The sequence below is a fragment of the Peromyscus maniculatus genome, chromosome 8, assembly GCF_049852395.1.
Source record: "Peromyscus maniculatus bairdii isolate BWxNUB_F1_BW_parent chromosome 8, HU_Pman_BW_mat_3.1, whole genome shotgun sequence".
Taxonomy (NCBI): domain Eukaryota; kingdom Metazoa; phylum Chordata; class Mammalia; order Rodentia; family Cricetidae; genus Peromyscus; species Peromyscus maniculatus.
Genome location: NC_134859.1, coordinates 74857180 through 74864275, shown reverse-complemented (window position 1 = coordinate 74864275; position 7096 = coordinate 74857180). Strand labels below are relative to the sequence as shown.

General features: G+C 39.5%; 1 pseudogene; it reads left to right on the top strand.

The window, feature by feature from the left end:
- Positions 1-237: 237 nt before the first annotated feature.
- LOC102929021 (eukaryotic translation initiation factor 5A-1-like) lies at positions 238-1073 on the top strand (annotated as a pseudogene).
- Positions 1074-7096: the final 6023 nt, after the last annotated feature.

Below are 7096 nucleotides of genomic sequence, written 5' to 3'. Positions count from 1 at the left end.
TGAGCAATCAAGAGAAAAGGTCTCTTTGAAAAATAAGTGCTCCCGCAGTAATGTGCCTTGACAAACAGCAGCTTAGATATCACACAAGACAATGACCTTAAACCAACAACAATACAGGTGCCCAAGGAACTTGAAGAGGATATAAATGAGCACCAGAATGAAGACTTCAAAAAACATAGACACGCTTCTTGCAGGCTTCTTCAGGCTGAGGAGCTGGTGAGTTGGTATCGAAAGCCTCTTAAAATGGCAGATGATTTGGACTTCGAGACAGGAAATGCAGGGGCCTCAGCCACCTTCCCAATGCAGTGCTCAGCATTACGTAAGAATGGTTTTGTGATGCTCAAAGGCAGGCCATGTAAGATCGTCGAGATGTCTACTTCAAAGACTGGCAAGCATGGCCATGCCAATGTTCACCTGGTTGGTATTGACATTTTTACTGGGAAGAAATATGAAGATATCTTTCCGTCAACTCATAATATGGATGTCCCCAACATTAAAAGGAATGATTTCCAGATGATTGGCATCCAGGATGGGTACCTATCCCTGCTCCAGGACAGTGGGGAGGTATGAGAGGACCTTCGTCTGCCCGAGGGAGACCTTGGCAAGGAGATTGAGCAGAAGTATGATTGTGGAGAGGAGATCCTGATCACGGTGCTGTCTGCCATGACAGAGGAGGCAGCTGTTGCAATCAAGGCCATGGCAAAATAGCTGGCCCTCAAGGTGGCGGTGGTGGCAGCAGCCATCCTTGAGCCTACAGAGGCCCCTCCCCGAGCTGGGTTCCGCTCTGGCTGGGCCCTTGGCTGGACTCCTCTACAATTTATTTGACGTTTTATTTTGGTTTTCCTCACTCCTTCAAACTGTCGGGGAGACCCTGCCCTTCACCTAGCTCCCTTGGCCAGGAATGAGGGAGCCATGGCCTCGGAGAAGCTACTACCTGCCTCTTCCCTCACAGCCCTGGTGGGGGGAAGGGAATTGGGTATTGCTTGTGGTTTAGGTCCCCCACCTCTCCTCTTTTTCTTTTTAATTCAATTTGGAGTTAGAAAGCTGTGGATTCTGGCAAATGGTCTTGTGCCCTTTATCCCGCTCTCCCTTGCCTGGTCGCCTGTTCTCTGTGGTCCATCACCCCCAAGCACCACTTGTACAGACTGGGGACCAGCCCCCTACCCTGCCTGTGTCTCTTCCCCAAGCCCCTTTAGCGGTGGTGAGAAGGGCAGGGGGGAAGCAGACACCATCCCTCCTCAGGCATCTGGGAGGGCCTTGCCCCATGGGCTTCACCCTTTCCTGCGGCTCTCTCCCTGACACATTTGTTAAAAATCAAACCTGAATAAAACTACAAGTTTAATATGAAGCCCCCCCCAAAAGAACATAAACACTTGAATGAAATAATGAAAACAATTTGAGATATGGAAATGTAATTTGTTGCACAAATCCTAAACTGTCTTATAATAAAAACCTGGAGTCAGATATTGGGGTGAAAGCTGAAAGATCAGAGGAAGCAAGCCTCAGTCACTTCTCATCTCACCAACTCCTCAGCTGAAAAGAGAAGACCATGTCTCCATGAATCCTCAGACCAAATGCCTCTGAGTCCTCAGCCAAAAGGGGCTAATTCCTGTCTCCTCCCGCCTTATATTCCTTTCTCTGCCCAGCCATATCACTTCCTGTCTCAACCTTCCTAGTGCTGGGATTAAAGGCATGTGATCCCAAGTGGCAGAATTAAAGGTGTTTTGATTCCAAGGGCTGGAATTAAAGGTGTGTGCCAGCCCCTCCCCCATCTTCTGTGGCTAACTCCATGGCTTGCTCTGTGGCTGGCTTTGTCCTCTGATCTTCAGGCAATCTTTATTTTTTAGATTACAAATGTATCACCACATTTCCCCTTTTTGTCTAAAGCAATAAAAGAAGGTTATATCTAATATAAGAAAAACTATATAGTTTTTCAATATATACAATATATATAGTCGAGAATTATATTAACAATGTCCAGTCCATTAACATTTGACAAATTCAGAGAAAATACTCCATTATTTATCATATTTTGGTAAGTTCAAAGTGTTGTACCTAATTCACTTTCTATTCTAAGTTATATGACCAACTGAAAACTGTCTTTTGATGTCTTACAAACTTACACACTTTACACATCTTTAGTGAGTTTCTTTTCTGAATTTGTTAACAATGAAAACTATAACTATCTTGTAGATGTATCCAACAGTCTTATTAAATAAGAAACACAGAAACAATGTAAAAGAGAAAGCCGAGAGGTCAGAGCTCAGATCTAAAATCTCACCCTTCCTCCTGCGGTGTCCCAGCTTCCCGAAAGAGAGCTATATCCTGTCTGTTCGTCTTTTTATAGTATTTTGTTCTGCCTTCTCATTGGTTGTAAACCCAAACACGTGACTGCCTCGTCACTGTCTGAATGTACAGCCCCCTAGGTCTTAAAGGCATATGTCTCCAATGCTGGCTGTATCCCTGAACACACAGAGACCTATGGGATTCAAGGTGTGTGCTACCACCGCCACACTCTTGCTATGGCTCTAATAGCTCTGACCCCCGGGCAACTTTATTTATTAACATACAATCAAAATCACATTTCAGTACAATTAGATTACCACCACATTTCCCTTCTTCTCTTTTAATAAAAAGAAAAAAAGCAAAAGGTTATAACTAATAAAAGAAAAACTATATACAAAATTATAATAACTATATACAATATATACAAGTAATAAATACCTAAACAGGTATTTGACAAATCAGAGAAAATAATTCCATCATCTATCCTATTTTGGTAAGTCCAAGATGTATCTAATGCATTTTCTATCCTAATTAATTTTCAACTATAACTAACTAATCTTCAACCATAACTAACTAATCTTCAACTCCCTCAGAGACCCAAGAAGGGAAAAATATTAGCTAACAAAAATAAAAACAGGAAGTGCATGCAAGCAACTTCCAAAAAATTTGTGAGTTGACAGAAACAGCCAGCTGCCTGGGCAGTCACCTGAGGTTTCTCCACAGTGTTGGGGCATCATCTTCAGCCTATAGGCTTAGTGTATCTGACAGACTCATTTGTGATGTAGGATGTACACAAGGTCAACAGTTCAACCTCACATTGGGTGAGAGCAGTCCACGTACCAGAAACACCTGAATTCCACTAGTGTCCTGTCATGATTCAGTATTTTAAATTCTGGAAATTGTTGACAGTTTTTGAATTCAGCTGTCCATTCTTCTTGGCTGTGTATATATGGCTTCATCTCAGCATCCCCTTCTTCTCCACATCCCTCTATTAAATGCCAGTCTACTATCGAGAGGTGTGAGCTTTCAGCTGCTGTTCCATTGCACAACAGAAGCCATTGGCCCTCTGCCTGTTCAGCTGCCTTCGAAGAAAAGGGCACCGTACCTTTTCCGGATTGCGAAGGCCACTTCAGGGATGAGGCCATATTGTCCTGGCCTCAGAAGATGCCTTTTGATAAAGCCATAACCACACTTGTTTTGGCAAGAATCAGTAGTCCTTTGTTTCGTGATCTGTCTGTCCATTTTGTCCTGTTGATTCGAGGATACTTTGTTGTCCAGTGGCTAACTTTTGCCACAATGAAAGTTGACTCCATATGCAGTTTCTTCAATGCCCATATTTTCTCTGAAGTAGATTGGTACTGCCAGGAGCCGACATGTCTCAAAAAAGAAAAATTTTCTAAGTTATTAAAACATTTTAAATGCTATATTCTGTAGATCTCTGAAGGGTTTGAAGATGACCTGTCTAAAACATCTCTGCTCAATTTTTAAAACATATCTAATATGACTACAAGTTCTATTGTAATGTCTAACTACTAACTTTCATTTCTTTATATCCTAATAGTTGGTAATAATAACATTCAAGGATCAGAAATTTGCATTACATTGTTAAATGAATGGTATGAATACAATTAGAAATATACATATAGCATTTTCTAACAATATCAATTTCAAATTTATATACAATATAAAACAATCCAATCCAATGTAAAGTATTTAAAACTAGTAATTGTCTTTTTCTTTTCTTTCTTTCTCTATCTAGTCTTCAATTCCATCAGAGATCTGAGAAGGAAATAATATTAACTGAGTAAGCAGGAAGTACAAACAAGTGATTTCCAAAATATGTGAGAAATGACAGAAACAGCTGGCTGCCTGGACAGTCACCCAAGGTTCCTCTGCAACATTGGGGCATTTGTCTTCAACCTACAGGCCTAGCATATCTGATAGACTTTTTTGTGAAGCAGGATTTTCTGAAGGGCTGTCCCACCTTGTCTTGGAAAAGTTCAGCAGTCTTTTCTTTTGTGTCCTGCTTGTCCCATTTAGCCAGCATACTATTAGCAGTCAAGGCAAGGGCATTTTCTTGTCTGGTGGTTAACTTGCCACAAAGAAAGTAAACTCAATGTGGAATTTTCTTCAATGTCCATCACCATCTCTGAAGTAGATTGGTGCTGCCAGAGCAGACATGTCTCATTGTCATTAAAAAAAAAATCTATGTTATTAAAAAATCTTAAATGCCATAGTCTGCATATCTCTGAAGTGTTTGAAGACTATCTAAAGTATATCTCTGTTTGACCTTGAAAACACACCTAACATTACTACAAGTTCCATTGTAATAGGTGACTAACTACTAACCTACATTTCTTTATTATCTTAAATAGTTGGTAATAATAACTTTCAAGGACTAGAAAATTGCATTACTTTGTTAAATGAGCTGTTTAGGTCTGATACCTTGAACAAGAGCAAAAATATATGTACAGTATATTCCAACAAAAATAATCTCAAGTTTGTATCACTATACAAAGATTCATATCAATGTAAAATATTTTAAAACTAATAGTTGATTTTAAAAAGTAGATTCAATAATCTACCTTTTTATCTTATATCTATATTCCTGTGTTTTTTCAGAGTAGATTCAATAATCTACTTTTTTTTTTATCATATCTATATCCTCTTTTTTCTTTTCTTTTTTTTCAAACAAGAATCCTGAATGACCAAAAACCACCCACCCCACCTCTTGGGAATGTGGGCATCGTGTTCTTAAATTTACTTCCTGCTGTCTGGGGGTGGGTGACAGCATCTGTACGGGGTCCTGAGAAGAAAAATTTTGGGTTAATTGTCTAGTGCTGGGAGAGGCAGCTGTATCATTTGTTGTCCAGTCTCTGCATAATGAGAAAGTGAGGGGCTTGTCTCGAGTCCTGGCTAGAGTAGTCTGTGAGGCTGGATTGTCTCAGCTAGCCATCTCGAAATTGTCCTGAGCAGTTTGTAGTTCAAAGCTGATTTTTGGGTGGTGTTTGTTAGCTTAATGGCATTATCATAGTCCTGACAGATTTGTCATTGTGGGACCCCATCATCCTTTTGGAGACTTTGAAAGTCACTATTAGGTGTAGTCATGGTTCACTGCAGAAAACTGATAGAGACTCAAATTTGAAATCATGTACAGGAAGCTAGATGAAGCCTTTTTTTTCTAGAATTATTTAGTACTCTATATGACTATTAATATCATGACAAAAGTTTAATATATATATATTTTAAAGATTTATTTATTTATTTATTTATTTATTTATTTATTTATTTATTTATTACATATACAGTGTTACATCTGCATGTATGCCTGCAGGCCAGAAGAGGGCACCAGATCTCATTACAGATGGTTTTGAGCCACCATGTGGTTGCTGGGAATAGAACTCAAGACCTCTGGAGGAGCAGCCAGTACTCTTAACCTCTGAGCCATCTCTCCAGCCCATACCTTAAAAAAGTTTTAAAGAGACAAAATAAAACCAAAGGATTATTAATAGCAATAGAATAGTCCCTTAGTTTTAGTTTTTCTTCTGTCCCATATCAGGTGGCTCTTCTGACATGAGACAGAGATTTTGGATTTTACTTTAACAAGCATGCTTGGGTTTAGAGAAGGAGAAAGCCACACTCCAACTCCAAAGCCAGCTTTAATTTTTAATTAAACTGGGACTATATAAAGACCATTTGTATTATGTGTCTGTAGAGAACAGCAGAAACAAACATTTATGAAAATTTATGAAATTTTATCCTGTTGGAGAGATGATATACCAACAGGACAATTTATTCCTTTTCGTGGGACTTTTTTTCTGGATGATTTGTCCTTTTTCTTCAGATGTCTCATTTGTCCAGTGGTCTTCAGATTCCTTAGCCTTCATTCTCCTGAAAGACAAAAACAAAACCCTTCCCTAACCCTGACTTTGGGGAGTTTCCAAATCTACTCTCTATCAGTTTTGATTATGGCTTCTCCTGATTTTTTGTTCTCTCTTCTAAAGCTGTTCTATCATCCAGAGCAGTATGGTTTCTTACAATAGGCATTAGGTTCTTTAATTGCTCTGGGAAGGAGTTTCCTCCATGATGATAGGAAATGACTGAACCAAATTTTACATGGGGGCCTGCGAGAGTCCCCTCAGGGAGTTTCCTGACAGCAAAGGCAAGGGATTACCTTGTCTGCCCCTTGTTGATCTGCATTCATTAGTCCAGTGTCTGTCTTTGCCACACCTTCTGCATAATCCAGAAGGGAGGGGCATTCTGTTGGAATTATTCCTTGAAAAAAAAAAAACAGTTTCTAGGAATGCCCTGTTTACAGCCCCTTTTTAGGTGACCTTGTTTCCCACAATTGAAACATTTGACATTACTATTTTTCTTCAAATCTCTGGAAATCACCTCTCCTATCCAAGCATCATCATGGTCATGAGATTCAATATTGACTGCATCTCAGATTCATTCCTCCAAGGGTGCTGATCTTACCTTTAATGGCCTAATTACCCTTTTGCATTGTGCACTGGCATTTTCAAAAGCCAGACATTCAATTATTATTTGTCTATCTTCTGAATTTGATATCATTCTCTTTACTGCTGAAGTCAGTCTTTGTAAATCAGTGAAGGTTTCTTTTCTACTTTTTCAATTCTGTCTCAAGAATTCAAGATTGCCATGCAGCATAAAGCCAGGGTGTGGTCATCGAATAAAGATTGTCTTTGTATATCAGCATAATTGCCCTCCCTATAAATTGTTCTTGGCAAATTTCAGTACCTGTAGCCCTACTCTATTGTTCAATGGTCTTAGCCTCATCGTTCAACCA